At 41.1% G+C, this 7,500-nt stretch overlaps 1 non-coding gene across 1 annotated transcript; it reads left to right on the forward strand.

Annotated features, from left to right (window-relative positions):
• The first annotated feature begins 354 nt into the window (after positions 1-354).
• Positions 355-513, forward strand: LOC115220091. The gene has a single exon (XR_003882463.1). It is a non-coding gene; the product is annotated as a 5.8S ribosomal RNA (ribosomal RNA).
• The last annotated feature ends 6,987 nt before the right edge of the window (positions 514-7,500 follow it).

Here is a 7,500-nt window from a genome sequence, read left to right on the forward strand (position 1 = left end):
CTCTCTGTGTTTAGCCCATTGTGGGTAGTAAAGAAATAAGTATTTCGTCAGGGTCTTTACGTTCTGAGTTCAAATCCCGCCGAGGTCAAGTTTGCCTTTTATTCCTTCGGTGACGATAAAATGGAAGTACCAATCATGTATTGATGTCGATGTCATCGACTTGTTTCTTTCCTCAAAAAACTGAATCCGGCAACGGACCGGCGTCCCGTTCAGGGAGTTATGTTGTGACCTCGGTCACTTCCACGCCATGAAGAACGGGTAGCTGACCTTATGTCTGCTTGGGCTCGAGAAAAAATTAGCAGTAGAGTAGTGGGTGGGGGGATGGAGTTAGTAAACTAATTTGGAAAGATGAGCAGAGATGGACGGGGGATCACTCGGCTCGTCCGTCGATGAAGAGCGCGGCTATCCGCGTGAACTGATGCGAATTGCAGGACTCAGTGAACATCGACACCTCGAACGCACATTGCGGCCCCGGGATCCTATCGCCCCGGGGCCCCGTCCGGTCGAGATTTTCAGGGAGACGCAATAGCCCAGTGGTTAGGGCAGCGGACTCGCGGTCATAGGATCGCGGTTTCGATTCCCAGACCGGGCGTTGTGAGTGTTTATTGAGCGAAAACACCTAAAAAGCTCCACGAGGCTCCGACAGGGGATGGTGGTGATCCCTGCTGTACTCTTTCACCACAACTTTCTCTCACTAACGGCGGTGCATCAGCATGGCCGCAGCTCTGAGCTGAAACTAGAAAAAAAAAAAAAAGAGAAGACATCGATTACGATGTGCTCGGAACGAGAATGATAGCTGACTAATTCCGGGAAGCGAGACACGAAAAATAGGTCTTTGGTACTCGGGCATTCACTCTGAAACAACAGGACACACAATCCTTTCAACGAGCTCCATTTAGCGACACAGCCACAATTCAGCTCTCTGACAGTCCGCCACAGGCGCTTGCTATCTGTATCGAAGTAGATGAGTCCGAATTTCTACGACACTTTGTTAAACTACTTGTAAGGAGTGGCGGTGGAATTTTGTTATCTGACAGAACGGTTTGCCGGAACTCTCGAAAAAAACAAACTCAATACATTGAAAACCCGATTTCAACAGATGAAGCAGTGGACTATTGAGTGGCTGTGCGACGAACAGATCTCTAATACTGGAAGGTGTACACCAATGGTTCTCAACTGAGGTCCATATAACTCTTGGTAGTCTATAGGAGAATTTGTTGTTAAAATTCAGGCGCAGGAGTGGCTGTGTGGTAAGTAGCTTGTTTACCAACCACATGGTTCCGGGTTCAGTCCCACTGCGTGGCACCTTGGGCAAGTGTCTTCTACTATTGCCTCGGGCCGACCAAAGCCTTGTGAGTGGATTTGGTAGACGAAAACTGAAAAGAAGCCTGTCGTATATCTGTATAATATATATATATATATATATATATATGTGTGTGTGTGTGTGTGTGTGTGTGTGTGTGTGTGTGTGTGTGTGTGTGTGTGTGCGTGTGTGTGTTTGTGTGTCTGTGTTTGTCCCAATGACAACCAATGCTGGTGTGTTTATGTCCCCGTTACTTAGCGGTTCGGCAAAAAGAGACCGATAGAATAAGTACTGGGCTTACAAAAGAATAAGTCCCGGGGTCGAGTTGCTCGATTAAAGGCGGTGCTCCAGCATGGCCGCAGTCAAATGACTGAAACAAGTAAAAGAGTAAAAGAGTAATAAACTGGTTATATATCTACAATATACAAAATATTTTTAGCAATTTTTTATAGAATTTTTGATATTTAACTATTTAAAATATAATAGGATTTTTTCAAACTTCAAATGGAAATGAGGGTCCGTCTCTCTGAGCAAAATAGGAACCACAGGGGTCCATAGGTAAAAAAAAAAAAACGTTGAGAGCCTCGAGTTTACTCTATGAACTGTATCGCTCACTTATTTGTGATTGTCAAGGTAAGTTTCAATGGGATCCGGCTGCGAGCTGGGAGAATTAAAAATTCTAAGCCAAATAATAAAGATGCTATTGAAGAAGGCGGCGAGCTGGCAGAAACGTTAGCACGCCGGGCGAAATGCCTGGCCGTATTTCGTCTGCCGTTACGTTCTGAGTTCAAATTCCGTCTAGGTCGACTTTGCCTTTCATCCTTTCAGGGTCGATTAAATAAGTACCAGTTACGCACTGGGGTCGATGTAATCCACTTAATCCGTTTGTCTGTCCTTGTTTGCCCCTCTGTGTTTAGCCCCTTGTGGACAGTAAAGAAATATATTGAAGAAGGAATCATTCTACAGTTTTGGGTCAAGCACAAAAACAGATTAGGTGTCTGGCATCTGGAATATTTCCAGATACTCTTTGTACTCTACCAATTGGAAAATGTCGTGGGTGGGAAACCAACCGATGAATGGTATAGAGAGACAGTGGAGGGTATGAGGGGAGATGGCCCCGAATCTGCGCATGACTATGTCGTTAAGTTTATCTTTTTAATTAGTATGTATAATCCATGCGCAAGAGCGCGCGCGCACACATACGCTCTCAAACATACACACACACACACACACACACACACAAACATACATACATACACATGGACTCACACACACGTATACACACACACATCACACACACACACACACAGACGCACATACAAACAATAATTATGTACGTACTCATTCAGAGACCCATAAGAGACAGAGAGAGAAAGAGAGATACTGAGCTGGAGAGAGAGAGAGAGGCAATAAGTTTTGAGGAGAGAGAATGTGTAAGAGTAAGATAGAGAGAGAGAAAGAGTAAGGCGATAAAGAGAGAGTGAGAGAGAGCATTATTGGGAGAGAGAGAAAGGCACAAGCAGACCGTGTCGAATATGTTAATTACCAAGGGGGAGAGCAAGCAGACAGGCAGACAGACAGACAGGCAGGCAGGCACATCGTTGTCAATGGTTACTGCGTTATTTTGTTGTTATCACGTAAACTTAGACTGAATGTATTGGGTGAGATGAGATGATCAATTAATATTAGATTACAACAGCAACAACAACAGCAACATTAACAACTAAAACGCTATCGCTACCACAACCACTAGCAGCACTAACCATGACGACAGCAAGAACAACAACTACACAAGCAGTGATAACTAAGCAGATATATATATATATATAATAACAAAATAATATATAAACATATGCATATATACATACATATATGTACATACCTACATCTATATGTATATATACATGCATATATGAGTACAGGACACCAAAAAAAACCTAGACCACAATGAGAAACGAAAACATAAAAACAAAAACATAGCAACGGACTTTTTTTTTTCAAACAACGAAAAAACAGAGTACAAGACATATAACACAAGGAATATTCCCCTTCTTCAGTTGTCCCTGTTTCGGCTACTCCGCGTTCGAAGGTAAGGACAAGGCGCGACTTCGTTGAAATAGTCCTTCCCGCAAAGCAAATTAAATAAAATTTGGGATTTTTTTGTGGAGGTGTAGAGAGAGAGAGAGAGTCGATATTGCATTTCTGTGGCACATGGCAGAGTTAGGGTTTGGAGAAGAAGGGGTGAACATCATGCCGATGGCTGTGTGGGGGAGAGAGACTTATGGGGTGGCCAGAACATCATGGTATGGGGCGGGATTGCACTCAACGAGAAACTTGGACCGGTTGTCTTCAAAAACATCGGGGCAATGGAGCAACCGCTGCTCGTTACATTGACCAAGTATTGAAACCTCACATTGTGCAGTACTTTGCAAGTCATCGGAAGCCCGTGCCCATACTGCCAGGTTGACAACAGACTTCCCCCAACAGCACAACATCCAGACACTGCCATGGCCTGCCCTAAGTCCTGACTTGAACCCCATAGAGCACCTGTGGGACAAAATCCAAAGAAGGCTAAATGACATCCAGCCAAGGCTGACAACTGCAGCACAATCCACTGCAAGTTTTAACAGTGTGTGTGCTGCTATCTCTATGGCCTTCATCAATTGTTTTGTGTATTCAGATGTCCTTTCACGACTGGAGCGAGAAATCTTTAGAGAATGCTCTGGTTTCTAAAATTTATCAAGAAATGGCCACTTTGCCTTCAATATGTTCATTCAGCGAATCTAAACGAAATGGATTATCAAGAGAAAACAATGGCAGACGACAGGTCGGCTGCCATAAACTCTTCTTGCCGGAAGGAACAGATTTCACAAAAGGAGAGAAAAATATAATAGCTGGTCTTCGCCGAAATCGAGGTTGTGTACTCCCACATATTGATGTCTCAAAGAAAGAGTCGAATTCTTCGTCTGAAAACTGTAAACGAGTTAATATGAAAGGTAAAAAAATAGATGTCTGGCAGTAATCAAGGCTAACGGTGGTCACACGAGATTTTGAGTTCATCTCTTTGGATCCAGAACACTCCGTTATCACGTGACACCATGTAACGTCAAACATGTTTCAGGAAATGACATTTTATCATTAGGAAAGAACGGTTTCTTAATTAGAACTCTTCAATCAATGCTACGGCAGTCTGTTAATAAATTGGTTTCTATTTAGTATGTGTGCGACGTTTCTTTTGTGGTTCAGTATATATATATAGAGAGAGATTTTTTATTTATTTATCTATTTACTTACTCATTTCAGATCCTGGTTGGCACCGCCATCTCTGCTGCAATCATCAACATCTTCTACAACATTACCAATGCTATTACCGACGGCACCGACATCCTCATTCTCTCCACATACAAAGCCGTTGTCTGTTCCACACCGTTTGAATGACAAGCAGATTTCGAAACGGTCAAACGTTCCTATCTCTTCCGACTGTTCAGATCGCCAAAATAATAATAATAATAAGTTGCATCGAGTTAATATCGCTTCCTTTCACGACTGGAGCGAGAAATCTTTAGAGAATGCTCCGGTTTCTAAAATTTATCAAGAAATGGCCACTTTGTCTTCAATATGTTCGTTGAGCGAATCTAATCAAAATGGATTATCAAGAGAAAACAATGGCAGACGACAGGTCGGCTGCCATAAACTCTTCTTGCCGGAAGGAACAGATTTGACTAAAGGAGAGAAAAATATAATAGCTGGTCTCTGCCGTAACCGAGGTTGTGTACTCCCACATATTGATGTCTCAAAGAAAGAGTCGAATTCTTCGTCTGAAAACTGTAAAAGAGTTAATATGAAAGGTAAAAAAATAGTCAGTTATTTCCCTTCTATTCAGAACCTGGACAGCTCTTCAATGTTTTTACAAACCGTAAAAACCAATAAGAAAGAGGAATGCATTTATCATTGGTGGGAACAAAATCCGAATGTTGCAGCCAATTGTCTGCGCAAGTATAACGCATCGTGTGCCCTTCCGTTAGGAATGAACTATTTCAAAGACTATATGTCGTGTTTATTTTTAGATATGGGTTCGCAGATGTTTCATGCTGGCCGTAAGAATTCATCTTCGTCATCACCGTATGCATCGAGCGGGTCTTCTAGGAATCTTCACGGAATCAAAGCACCGCCAAACACACCAAATTTAGAAGTTACCAATGCGAAAGATGGCAAAGTAAAGAATGGTAAAAGCAACAGAAAAGAAGTCAAGTTGGAAAATAGTAAAAAGAAAACCCATTTGGTAGTATATGTGCCGAAGGCTGAGGAAGACATTTGCGACAAAGATAGCAGAGATTAAATGAAAAATTAGCAATACTTTTGAAAGTTATGTCTACACGGGTTAAGAGCAGCCCAGAAGAAGAAACTGAGAAAACTTAGACAAGGTATTTTCATAAAAAAATACTGTCTACGAAGTAAGAAATATTTTTGTGGTATCTGTTCAATTAATGGATTTTACACTATTGTTATTGAACTGATGTCTTAGTGCTGTGTTGGCCAGTTTCTCAGGATAAAAGGAATTTCGTTTACGATTGGATTTCAATTCTCAGCAGACAATCTATCGCCTGCTTTGACACCACAACCTGGTCCATGAGAGATTTTTGTAGTGTCTGCTCTAATGTAAATATTCGGATTTCGTCTCTGATGAGATCTCCTTCGCCTGACCCCAATCAATCTTAGAAACCATGACAAGGCATGGTCACTACCCTTTAACTTCTAAGCCAATAATAACAACAACAACAACAACAACAACAATAATAATAATTATAGCAATAATAATAATTATTATTATTATAATTATAAAGAAGCAAAGATATAGAGAAATGGCTGAAGGAGATTGAAATAAAATACCCGATAGAACTCCTACAGAAAGTTTGTCCCTTAGGGACGGCAATGGTTATCGGGAGGAGGGTTCTAAGCACTTGAAAGACTGTTGAAAATTTGAGGAATATCAGGAATAAGATCGAACCTGGGCCAAACTAAAATAACAACAATAATAATAATATAATAATACTAATAATAATAATAATAATAATAATAATAATAATAATAATAATAATAATAATAATAATAATTAATTCGTTTATTGGCCACAAGGGCTAACAAAAATCAAATAAAACATGTAAGGACAAAATACAGGACGAAAGTTACAAAAAGGGTTTTGTCCGTTTGAAAGGTCCGTGTAAAAATGCAAGATAACAACGAAAATATAACAAGTGAAAACTCCCAATAGCGGGGAGGCGCTTCGAAAGGTTACTCGTGGAAAAACCCATAAAAGCCACGGGAGCCTGGTCAAAAAGGGGGTAGAGAGCCCCTTTCTCCTTTTATATTACCTTTTTTTTTTACAGGTGCATCCTCAGAATTGGTCCGTTCATACTGGCCATTCTTCTGACATTCACCCAGCTTTCAATAAATTTGCTACGAGACAGAATAGTAATGTGGGCAATGAAGAAAGTAGACGTGACACCAATTGGTGCGTTTGAAAGCACCAGTAAAGAACTTCCGACATGGCTCGAAAAGTGATTGGAACGAACGTAAAGATGAGAACTCCTTCAAAAATCATCATTGCTTTGAACTGCAAGAGTTCTCCGCAGGGTTCTTGAAGCATGACCAGTAAACAAGTGTCACCTTAGTCTGCTGGGTGTGGTCAACTGGCACTTTCCTCTTCTTTGTAATTGTTACAACTGCTAGAAAGAGTGACTAAATTTTCCTCAAAATCATATCCTACTGTCTTAAAAAGAAACAAGGAAGGCGCGGTTGGATTGCACAGTTCTTGATGTATTTTGATTGACCGACTTAATAGAAAAAGAAGGAGAGTCATAGCTGGAGCGCCTTTGATTTTAAAAGGGTCTGCTTGATGAGGACTGATCAGAGCCTAAACAACAATAACAACACTCATTAATTAACGTACCCCTTCCCCCCATACACACATACACATTGTTAATACCGTGACAGAACAATACGGAAAACCATCTGGAGTCACAAGATGGGTGCGGAGTGAAAAGAAGATTGCAAACCGCACCGAGTGACATCATCAGAGGTTGAAATACGACAATGACTCGCTATAAAACACAGAGGTCGCGTCTCAAAAGACAATTTATTATATTTTATAGAAATAATATCTTATTGATCTCGCTCCGAATAATGCCGAAACTTAC

This window comes from Octopus sinensis, linkage group LG15 (genome assembly GCF_006345805.1).
Source record: "Octopus sinensis linkage group LG15, ASM634580v1, whole genome shotgun sequence".
NCBI lineage: Eukaryota > Metazoa > Mollusca > Cephalopoda > Octopoda > Octopodidae > Octopus > Octopus sinensis.